We start from the raw sequence: 12,165 nt of genomic DNA, 5'->3' as shown, positions 1-12,165 counted from the left end.
CATGGGTGATATAACAACGTAGTACCAAAGGTATTTGGGCCAAAAGGAACCAATTGGCACAAATTGTCGTTGATTGTTTGAACTATGGAAACTAGACAGAGGAAGTACTGCAATAATTACATCTGCTGGGTTCCAAATCCAGGATACCGCAGAAGGAAACTACATCAGACCCACGAATGTCGAGCTGCTCTGCAGCAGGCTGTTCTATGAATGCCCAACTGAACTGCAGAGAAGAGAGAAGCAGTGGGGGTCCAGAAACAACCCCCCCAACAGCTCCAGGCACCCTCAGTCGATCTGTAGCAAGATTAAGGAGTAAGCAAATATGTGCCAGCAAGCCTCAGCAAAAGGATAGTCTACGAGGCATTGCAATATTTATTTTCTGCACACCAAGGAATGATTATATAACGAAACACAAACAAATGGGAGTATTGGTAGCACATAATGCGGAATATAGGTTCTGTTTTCTGGGAGATATCACTGCTGCGTCCATCTTATTTCCGTTATCGAGTCAGATTGTCGGTGTTGCATAGTTTGAAAGAATGAACAGCAATGAATGGTGTAAAGGGAACTCAAACCTAACAAGATACGGGATCAGGACTCTGTTAAAATGTCCTTTTTCATTGCTCCTCTATAGGGTAAAGGGATGGGGGTGCATAATATAGGATTCTGTGGGTTTGAGTATAAACTGGATGACAAAAGAATGCCCCTGGTTGATTCCTTTAAGAATATCCTGTCATGTGTGGATATCTCATGTCCAGAAGTTCCTCATTGCTTGATTATTTGTGCCCCGAACCGTGTTTGGCTTCCTGTTGGACACTAGCACAGACAATGGCAACATAGGATCGTGGAGCTCTTAAGGCCAGATAGCTGAATTGAGTTGGGATATAACTCAATTTGATTGGACAGAGATGCTGTCTCCCACATTTAGTTCAACCCTGGCCTGAAAACTCTGCTTACTTCTGCATAGGGGGCTTTTAGAGTCTACCCGGCATACGAAAAAAAATGCCAATCTAGTGTTGAATTCCAATTAGTAGTTCTGGGTAGGTAGAACCCAAAAAGAAAATGTGCCCCCCACCGTGGGTCCAGGGCTTTAGGGAAATTTATTGAAAAGAGTAAGCATGGCTCAGGGTACAAACTTTACCAATTGATTCCAATGTAGTGCAACCACTGAGTCTGCACATTCTTAATTGTCTATTAATGTTGCTCCTGGCACTCATTACTTCCAGTGTCTCGGCCAAATTGAACTTCATTTGGATAAAGTCTAAAGCTATCGAATTATTAGGAAACTCATTTAGATTGTGAGGAGTTATCCTTAATTTTAGGAAGAAATTAATGTAATCACCACACAAGGATTTGCTGGCTAGATTGACCAGAATTTGTTCGCAGTCGCGCTGAAAACACCTTCTTTTGGTTAATATTTTGACCTGATTATTAATTAAATTTAGAATTGATGGAACCAGCCACCGGCCTTATTTATGAATAGGACCAGGCAGAATCCGCAGACGACGGAGACATTAGTGGTGGAGGGAGTTAGAATCAAATGTATGAGGGTGTAAGGAGCAGAATGTGTTCGCTTTCAATAGAAATTAATTCACTGTGAAGTCAGTGCACGACGTATGCTATGGAGACCTAATTCTGCATAAAGCTCATCAATAGGAAGACTGTGAGGAAGTTTGATTAGAGTTTTTAGACAAAAGCTGTCAAGCGTCTTTAATCGCATACAATGCTTTGTGCCTCATATTCCTGCACCCTAAAGCATCACAGGTAGTATCTTTGCTTTGTACAACTGAAAGATAGAGTTAATAGAATGCATTAATTTATTTGTTTTTTATATCGCGCATAATACCATATCCGAGTTCGGTTTCTAAGCATGGATCCGGGATTCAAACCTCTGTTGCTTTGCATGGTCTAGCTTCCAAGACCAGCGCATTGCCCCTGTGCTATCCTCCATACAATATCCCACAGATTTCAAAGCAAATCTTCTAACCGCTCTAAGCTGCTGACACACCATAACTTTTTTTTTATTCATTTGGGGTTTTCAATTTAACTTGTGATTAATAGTCACACTAAAAATTCATAAGATTGTACTATGTCGAATGTGGTCTGATGACAGTTTCCATATAAATGTATCGCTTGCTGTTTTATGGCCTGGATGAAAGTCATAACCTTAGTTTTAGATGTGCTAATGGATGGGTCATGTTTTAGCTTAGTTATGTAAGGAGTTATGTAGTTGCTGAGGATCTTTTGGTCCATTTGAAATAGGTCACCAATGAAATGCAGACGGTACCTGGGTGTCTTTGTGGAGAGAGAAGTTGTGGGAAGTATTGGCAATGGAAAAGGTGTGTGCTTTGGCACATGGTACCTACCAAACATTTTTAAAGTTGCGGTTCCCGTTTCATGACTGGTTGAGGGACAGAGAGCACTACTTTTGTAGAACGTCCCTAGTGAATAATTCTGCCATATTGTGAGAGTTTCAGCCCTATAATGCTACTGTATAGTGAGAGAGTTGTCTATGTCACAGTCATTGTTAAATGTTATTAGTTATATTATACTGTTACACAAAACTGTTATGCTCCCGAAATACAGAATCAGGCCTTATATCAAAAGGTATCTGTAAACTTGTAATGCTAACAAAGGTCATTTGTCATGCTGTGCTGGAGCCTTTACCAATAAAGAAAGTTTACAGAAAAAGATTGTAAAAAAAACACACAAAAAAATTAAGAATTAGGTCATCTGTATAACCAAGCCGCTGCACGCGTTTCTTATGCAATTGAGAGGGATAGGCCTTTGCAGTGAGCAGCTCGGAAGAGAGCAGCAAGATCAAGATTAAACAATGTGGGGCTAATATGCACCCCTGTTTGGATCCCACATAGGTCTGTATTAAATCAGTGAGCATGCCGGCAGAAGAAAGTCCCACTTAAGCACCCCTAATATTAGTGTGAATGCAGAAATCATCCTTGTAGAGGGAATAGCCCAGGATTGCAATTCCTGCCATAAGTGATCATGTTTCTATGTCTCAGACACGCAGCTGCAATAAACTCAATGTAAATTGACTACATTGTGTATAAATCTGCCATGCCGTTGCCGCAATAGAGGATAATGCCAACATATTGGTAATGGTGACATATATATGTTCACCAACAAGAAGGACTTGACTGTGGGTGACCAAATACACAGTGCTTGGGACCAGCCAGCAGCTCACTCTCAGAATGTTTGTACAGTAAGCAAAGAGTAACAGAGGCACGTCATATTAAGTATGCAGGCGTATTGAAGCCTCATACCTTTTCTGGAGCCAAGTCATGTCTTCCCTTCTGGTGGGCATGGTGAATGGGGCAGCCTCTTTTAGATTACATTTCCCTTGATGCATAGAACTACCTTTAATGCCAAGTCTGCTGCTCTCAAAATGCAGACACAATACTCAGTGGCAAGTGCTGGTTTAGGACATGGGTGTAAGACGGACTCTCTACCTTTTCTGGAGCCTTTTCACTTCTTGGCTTTTGTTTGGCATGGTGAATGAGGCAGCCTCTTCTGGATTACATTTTCCTTGTTTTACATAGAGCTTCTTCTAGCTCTTAGAAGTCTGCTGATCACAAAATGCCGACACAGATACCCAGTGAAATGTCCTGGTTTAGGACACGGGTGTATAAGGGACTCCTTACATTTTCTGGAGCCCAGTCATGCCTTTCCTTTGGTGGGCATGGTGAATGAGGAATCATCCTCTGGAGTACATTTTCCTTGATGCATAGAGCTGATGCTAGCTCCTAGAAGAAGTCTTCTGCTCCAATAATGTTGACACAGATACCCAGTGGAATGTCCAGGTTTAGGACATGGACGCATGAGGGACTCCTTAACTTTCTGGAGACCAGTAGCATCTTCCCTTCCAGAGGACATGGTGAAAGAGGCAGCTCCTTAGGGACTATATGCCTCATGGTTGCACAATGCATAGAGCTACTTGCCACAAGCGCTGGCCATTTTGTCATGAGAAAGTATTCAAATACTGCCACGTAGATGCTCCCGGATTAAAATATACATTCACTAAAATGTGTTGTCAAATGCTGCTGCTCCTCAAATGCGAAAGTATTGAAAAAAGAGTCTTTCTATCTGACTCCGTTTTCTTTCCAAAATTGGGGAAAATATTGAAAACAAAAGCAGGACAGCAACAGTGGAGGACCCAGCAGTGCTGTAGACTTGCTTTTAGTTTCATTTCATTCCCCATCTTTGGTGGAGCTGATAATTACATTTCTGCTGCCGTTGCCTGCATTAAAGGTGCTACATAATTCAAACATGTTGGGAGAAGCAGCAGCTAGGTAACAAGGCTGGGGCGGGAGGAGAAGCATAGTGGGGCAGTGAGGGGTCCCAACTGGTGGAAATAACTTGCACAATATGGCTGACACAGAAATATAAGAAATAAAGGCTTCAGTAAATGCTTTCTGTTTCAGAAGACAACTGATTGAAAGCAGGGTCAGTCTAATATTTATGCTCAGCCTCTGGCATAGAACTAAAGCTTTCAATTCTTAGATGGGAGATGGAATAGTACACGTATAAAAAACAGAGAGTGTTTTATTGAAGATATCTACCCATCAGACACAATGTAATGTAATTAAATTGTAATTTGTATAGCAGTTTTCACCATTGGTATGTCCGGGTGTGGGACATTCGTCAGAGAGTTTTAGAATGCGTGTATACATTTTAGCCAATACGAAGGTAGGTAGGGGTGGCCAAGTCCCTGCTAGTCACCTATGTCGGGCAGGCATGTGGGTGGGTGAAGAGAGATAATCTGGATGATATGCAAGAAGACATCATGTACGCAGCTAGACTGAATTTATATTGTGGGGAATGGGTGCATTCTACTGGAAGGGGGTTTGTGCAGTGTGTCTTAGAGTAGTACATGTAATGGGAGGGTGCTGAGAGGTAGTCTGGACAGTATGTGAGAGCAGGGGAAAACGTTACGTGTGCAGCAAGGTCGAATTGTTAGTGGGGATAGCTACATTCTAATGACAGAGGTGTTTGTTATTGTGTTTATAGTGCAAGGATGCTTAGAGGTGTTCTGGAGAGTATGCGAGAGCAGAAGAGACCTTTTGTGTGCAGCTCAACCGCATTTTATCGTGGGGATAGCTGCATTCTAATGATAGAGGTGTTGTGCCATGTGTCTTAGTGCTTGTGGCAGATTGGTGCTGAGGTAGTCTATAAAAGTATGTGAGAGCAGGAGAGGTATTACGTGTAAAGCTAGATCGAATTTTGTCATGGGGATAGTTGCATTCTAAAGATAGTGGTGCTGTGCAATGTATCTTAGAGTGGTGCATGTAGTGGATGGGTGCAAACATGTGCTCTGAAGAGTGTGCGACGGCAGGAGGGACATTATGTTTGCAACTAGGCCGAATTTCTATCATGGGGTTAGCTGCTTTCTAATGGCAGAGGTGTTGTACAATGTGTCTTAGGGTAGTGAATGTAGGGTGGGTGCTGAGTTGTGGTCTGTAGAGTATGCAAGAGCAGGAGAGACATGATGTGTGCAACTAGGCCAAATTTCTATCGTGGGGGTTAGCTGCATTCTGAAGGCAGAGGTGTTGTGCATTGTCCTAGGGCAGTGCATGTTATCAGTGGATAGCCATGCCTTTGGTTAGAATCCATAAGCAGTGTGATACGTATCCATGGGTCCTCGCTTGTTCATTGGTTGCGAAGATGAAGCTGGAATTGACCTCGGCTACATTATGGTCATTAGCTATATAGAATCCTTTTAGTACAATGCAGTGTTGCATACCCTCAGTGATTCATCCAGATGCAAATACTCTGGCAACCCTATACATTCTCTTAATGCCGCACATTGGCCCCCCTCAGTCTCATCCGAGTGCCAAATCTTGACTACCCATAAAAATTCACACAGATGTCATACATAGGAGGCTTTCAAACTCATCTCGATGTAATGCATTGGACAGCTTCATAATTCGGCCAAATGCAATGGAAGTAAGTCTTACGTTCTTTGGTGATTGTGAGGGAGATTCTTTCCTGCAGAGTACCTCCTGGTATTAAGTAGATAGCTCAAAGGGGAGGGCAGGGTTAGACAGGGTCAGAGGGGAATAGCCATGTCTCGAGGGTCTCTGGAAGACCATGTGGTCCTCTATGCATCAGATGTTAACCAGCAAAGAGTTCCAGATGGTGGGTGCTTGGACGGAGAAGGTGGTGTCTCCAATTCTAGTTGATTTGAAAGGAGGATCACCAGTAGGAAAGCAGTGCCTGATTGCAGGTTTCTATTGAGGTGGTAGTGGGTGATTTTCTGTTGCAGGTATTTAGGGCCTGTCTTGTCTACGGCTCAGTGAGTGATGTATATGACTTTGAAAGTGACACGTCGTCTGATAGGGAGCCAGTGGATGGTACAGAGGCTGGGGGTGATGAGCAGCCTGGCTGCAGAGTTCCAGATTCTTTGGAGCTTTTGAATTGGTAGACAGGGGCACCCAGTTAGAGAGAGTTAGCATTGTCTAGTCGGGAGAGGAGAATGGGCATGGTTGCTGTCACTCTATGGGGGTAGGAGAGGTAAGGGAAGCTGCGTCTGAGAATGCAGAGGTATAGGTTGCAGGATGTTGACATAGTGTTGATGTGGTGTGATAGAGTTATGTCAGTGTAAATTGTGCAGCCTGGGTTTTTGACTACGATGAATGCAGCGGGGGGGGGTGGGTTGCGGGAAGAGGGATATCTTTGGAACATTTTGAGTTGCAAGGTGACATGAAATAACTAAAATGAGAATGTTAAAAGATTAGAGGCCTCTATGTTTTTTAGCAGTATAGGAACAGACATAAGTGTAAAGGGTTCTACTACATATCCATGGGTCAATCTGATGAGCCCTTCCTTTACCATACTTGCCAAATTGTTCCTTATGGGAAGTCCCACTGGGAGCTATTGTGGGATACGAATACTGGGTGCAATATGATTGTGCCCCATTTCTTTGATCCATGCAAATAATGTGCATATTGGGTGTACAATGAAATGTTTGAAGGATGTAACCCGTGTGTCACTGATTGACCACAAACCTACATATTCCCAGTTACAGGTGTGCGTATGAATAATGATGGTGAGATCGCCAGATAATCAATGAAAGCAAACTAGCAATGTAACCACACCCTAATGTGACAGCTACAGTCAAACAATCTTTCCATAGACATTCACTATTACAGGCCAAGCTACCTTTGGGTAGACTGCTTGTATTTTAATCCAAAATTGTAACATACCTGAGTGCATTTGATAATTTAGGATCATATTCTTGATAGTCCCACATGTTCAATAAACGACAAGTTACATCTACATGACCCTAGCAGACGACACATGTCTTGGAGTCATTATTCACCAACAACGCTTCATTGGGAACACAGACACTGTTTAGTTTATGTTTATATTGACGATCACTGCCATGCCAATAAGCATTCATGTTTGAAAATGTCTTGAGAATGTGGAACCCCGGGATGCAATGTTTATGGGCAAAACAGGATATATGTTCTGTGAAGGGCATTTGGGGTGCAGAGCCTGAGAAGGGAGGATGTGCTGTGGATCATTATGGATGTACCTAATCCATTTCACTTAAACCTTGGCTGCAGTGACCTCTCATCCTTATAATAATGGCTACGAGCTGTGCGACCCCCAGCCAGCTGATCAGCTTCTCCTGTAAACGGCTTGGCTGCCTTTGTCCCGGTGTCTTTCTGTGGCTCCCCTGCAGTGTGGGTGCCAGAGGGGAATCTGTAACACTGAAGAGGGGCATTTTGGAGTGTGTGCCGGTGGGCGCTGCCCGAGCTGGGGACCTGGGGTGGCAGCATGATGTCTGCGAGTGTTGCCTGTTCGCCCTTCTCCACTGAACAGCTATTACTGTTTGTTTGCTGGTGTAGCTGCCCTACGGTTCAGCAGTGTTCAGCTCCAGTGCGGGTGCAAAGGAGGTGCAGCACCCTTACAAGAGTCCCTGTGTTGAGGACAACAACTCACACTGTCCCGTTCAAGACCCTGTGGAGGATAGCGTGGCTCATGCTTACATGGATTCACGCGGCAACTGAAGCCTATAGCGTATCATCGAATTGACCTAGAATAAAGGAACCTGAAGCATGCAGCCATTTCAGATTGGACAGAGTGCTTGGATGGTGAAGGTGAAGGTCAAGTTGAGCCATGCAAGAAGGATTTTCCCCATTATATTCATGCCGCTTGTGGAGCTTCCTTCTCGAATGACAGGAAGCTGCCATTGCTCATGCACATTTTGGGCTATGAAGGACACCGTGTTTGTGAGACACTTCCCGATTTGGATCCTCTGAGTAGTAGTGATGCAACAAATGAGCTGGAGATGGTTCTTTGTAAGTTAGACAAACACTTTTATCCCAAGACAAGAACAATCCTTGAATGTTATAATTTTGGAATTCGCATACAGGAAAATGGCAAGACTGTGGAGGAGTATGGCACGTCTTTGCGTCATTTAGCACTTATTTGTACGTTTGGATGAACATATTCAGGACAAATTTATGATCCACTGCAGCAATAACAGAATATGGTAAGAACTTTGGCTAAAAGATTAACCAAGCATTTGAGGTGTTGGACATTGCCAAACAAGTACAACATTCTATGGCTTGTGTGGCAAAACTGGCCAAGTCTGAGAACAAAGAAGCCAAAGCTGAAGTTGTAAAGGTTAGGCAGGAGAAGAAGATAAAAGACGGGAAAGGTAGTGGCCAGAGCAAAGGATCATAGATGAAGAGGTGGAGAATGTATATGCTTTTGCTGTGCCAGTGGATCACACTTTGCTGCATCCCCAGTCTGTCCAGGGTGGAAGGCTTTGTGTTAAAAATGCAAGAAGAAGGGGCACTTTGCCAGTTGTTGCAAGAATTTCCAGAGGAAAGTTTTCTATGTAACTGAGGAAGAACAGGGTTCTTCTGAAGAAGATGGTGACTGTCATGTTGAAACTATTACTGTGAATGTGATACATGGTATGGATGAGGAGGAATGTGAGAGCGCTTATGCCGTGGTTCAAGTGAATGGAAAGGCAGCGTCCATGATGGTGGATTCAGGGGCAACAACTAGGTTGATGTCAAGAGATGTATGCAAATGAGTTGTGGGGTGAAGTAAGTGAGCTGTTATGTCGAGAGGTGAACCCCTGGTGGGTATAACCTTGACAACATTGAATTGCAGGGGATTTTAATGCCCTGTTGGACTTTAAGGGCAGGTCTGCTCAAGTGAAGGTGTATGTGACAAGGAAGGGTGCCACTCTACTAGGGTGGCGTGAGCAAAAAAAGTTGGGAGAGATTAGATCCAAATGAGACTGGGCAAGTTATGCAGGTGTATGGGTCTGTTTGTGAAAAATATAGGAAGGTGTTCAAAGAAGATGTTGGGAGAGTTAAGTGTAAGGAACACAAAATCAATTTTAAGAAAGGTTGCGAACCCGTGGCAGCAAAGCTGTGGCCAGTTCCCTTAGCATTGAGGGACGTGTAAAAAAAGGAGTTGGAGAAGTTGCATAACATGGGCGTGATTGAGAGAGCTGGTGGTATGCAGTGGATTTCACCATTCGTGGTGGTGAAGAAGCTATCAGGAGAGCTTTGCTTATGTGTGGATCTATGAGAATTAAATACGTGTGTTGTCGTGGAAAGGCACACCTTGCCTAAGATGAATGAGATGCTTGCTTTGATAGGTGGTGAAAAGGTTTTCTCAAATCTGCCTCAGCGTATCATCAAATAGAGTTGGAGAGGGAAAGCAGAAAATGTACTGCATTTATAACTCATGAAGGGATTTTTCAGTTTAGGAGAATGCCATTTGGGCTGGTATCGGCATCATTGGTATTTCAGAAGATGAATGACACGTTGTTTAAGAGGATTGATGGAGTATTTTGTTCCCAAGCTGATGTGTTGATATTTGGACGAAATGAAAAAGAACATGATGTTACCCTAGAATGAGTTCTAGAGGTCTTGGAGAGGAGGGGCATCACTTTGAGAAAAGAGAAATGCGTGTTTGGAAAAGAGAAGGTGGAGTACTTCTGGCATGAGATTTCAGGGTTGGGAGTAAGACCAAAGAGTGAAATGGTGGATGTGATAAAGAAGGTAGGAGTACCTGAATTCAAAGGAGAGCTACGTTCCTTGTTGGGTATGGTTGAGTTTTATCAGAAATGTGTTCAGAAATCTGTAGACAAAGTGAAGGAAATGAGAAAATGACTTGAAAGGGAGAGGATTTTTTTTGAATGAATTGGGTGAAAAGGAATTTTCAAAGATAAAGGAAGAGATTGACCTGGCTAGTGTATTGGAACGTTTTGCCATACTGAAGTGAAGTGGCATTACTGAGGATGTGAGTGACAATGGCATTGGTGCTGTTCTGTCGCAGGTAATGGAGAGGGCTGCAAAGAAATTGTTGCACATGCATCAAGGGTGTTGCGGGCCCTGAGAAAAATTATTCAGTATTGGAGAAAGAGGCTTGTAGAAAATGCTTCTAATTTGGTATGGGGTGCAGAGTTCATAATCAGAACAAAACATAAACCACAGAAGAATATTTTCAAAACCATGGGTTTGAGCAAAGTTTCCATGGAGGTTATTTCTGGTCATGAAAATGTGCTGGATGATCATTTATCAAGACTGGGAGGTCAAAGAGAGGAGTAAGTGGGGGGAGGAGGGGGTGATTTCAGATATAGTTTATGTTAACCAATGATGAAGTGATGTTCCGTGTTATGGGTTATGGGGAGACAGTGTGGGCAGGTAAAACGAGATTAGCAAAAGAAAAAAGGGTCTTTGGGAGGGTTGTGAGGAGTTGAGTATGGTGGGGACATTGTTGTACCATAGGGAGTGTGTAGTTGTTCCCCAATATATATGCAATAAAATTGTTGATATGACGCATACGGGTCATTTAGCAGTGTCTCATACTAAAGCTGTTTTAAGGGGTGAGTACTTGGGGCTGGGATTTGACAGGGATGTGAAGTGAAGGTTGACTGATTGTGTGGAGTGTGGATGGATGGGTAAAGGGAAGTGTGCGGGTGTGCAGCCCCTGGTGAAGGTGGAGGTTCCTAAGAAGGTGTGAGAAGACTTGACAATGGATGTGCTACGGCCGATTGAGATGAGAGTTGAACAGGGAAAGTTCATTATCGTTTTAGAGGACTTATTCATGTGGACAGGGTATAAAGTTGTCAGAGAGGCTATGGGTGAAGCTGTGGTGGAATGTGTGCAGGGGAAGGTTTGCCTAAATGTGTTCTAATGGATAATTGGACACATTACGCAGATTGATATTTTGAGGCTTATATGAGGAGGAGTGGTATTGTGCATAAGAAGACAGTGCTAGATCATCCCAAAAGTAATTGTATGGGCGACAGAACAAATAGGTGCATTATGGAGGCCATTCGCATGGCTGGTGTGTGTGGCGAGGATAAGAAAGTTCTGCTTCAAGAGAGGATGTATGCTCTGTGGATGCCTCCACATGGAGTTACAGGTATTTGCCCATTCAAAATGATGACAGGGCAAAAGGCCAAAACTAAAGTGGTTCCTCACTGTTTGGGATGGGTGAGAGAGACGGATTGTGGTGTACAGATATTGCGGGGGACTTTGGACAAGAAGAAGGATGAATGGCTTTTGAATGAGAATGAGAAGAGGCGAGGAAAGAAGGTGGTGGTGCAGAGACTGGGTAAGGATCAAGAAGGGTGCGGTAAGAAGGAAAGGAGAGCCATTGTATTCTGAGCCGGTGCGGATGGACAGAGTGATGGATGTTTCATGTTGAGGTAGCAGGAAGGAGGATGAGTTGAAAGAACTAAAAATATATGTTTTAAAGTGTCCTGAGAATGGGGAACCCCAGGATGGAATGTTTATTGAGAAAACAGGCTGTGTGTTCTGTGAAGGGCTGTTGGAATGTGAAGCCTGAGAAGGGAGGATGTGCTGGGGGTTGTTACAGATATGCTTAATACATTCCAGTTAAACCTTACCTGGAGTGCCCTGTCATCCTTATATTAATTCATAATTTAGAAACAACTAGTGGATATATGTATACGTATACTAGCTGTTGCCCGTGGTTTCAGTGGCGTGGACTCTTCCAAAAGAATGAATAAGTATCTTATTGATTACGGCAGACATGCTGTTCTTTGGCGTTAAAATGGCATGCTCGCATAACCATTCTGTACATGTCTCCATTCGATTTATTATGTCAGGGTACATTTTGGATGTGAGGTCTGCTAGGTAATTGCAG

General features: G+C 43.4%; 2 protein-coding genes across 2 annotated transcripts in view; both read left to right on the top strand.

Moving 5' to 3' along the window:
* Nucleotides 1–12,165, top strand: part of LOC138525808 (serine-rich adhesin for platelets-like) — a 351,204-nt gene that overhangs the window by 198,385 nt on the left and 140,654 nt on the right. The window lies entirely within an intron of this gene.
* Nucleotides 1–12,165, top strand: part of LOC138526552 (serine-rich adhesin for platelets-like) — a 73,694-nt gene that overhangs the window by 8,296 nt on the left and 53,233 nt on the right. The gene's annotated exons all lie outside the window — the stretch shown is intronic.

Source organism: Ambystoma mexicanum, chromosome 7p (genome assembly GCF_040938575.1).
Source record: "Ambystoma mexicanum isolate Mex_15411 chromosome 7p, UKY_AmexF1_1, whole genome shotgun sequence".
In the NCBI taxonomy this organism is placed as follows: Eukaryota; Metazoa; Chordata; class Amphibia; order Caudata; family Ambystomatidae; genus Ambystoma; species Ambystoma mexicanum.
Note: the sequence above shows the minus strand (reverse complement) of the source record. Positions and strands in the feature narration are given on the sequence as shown.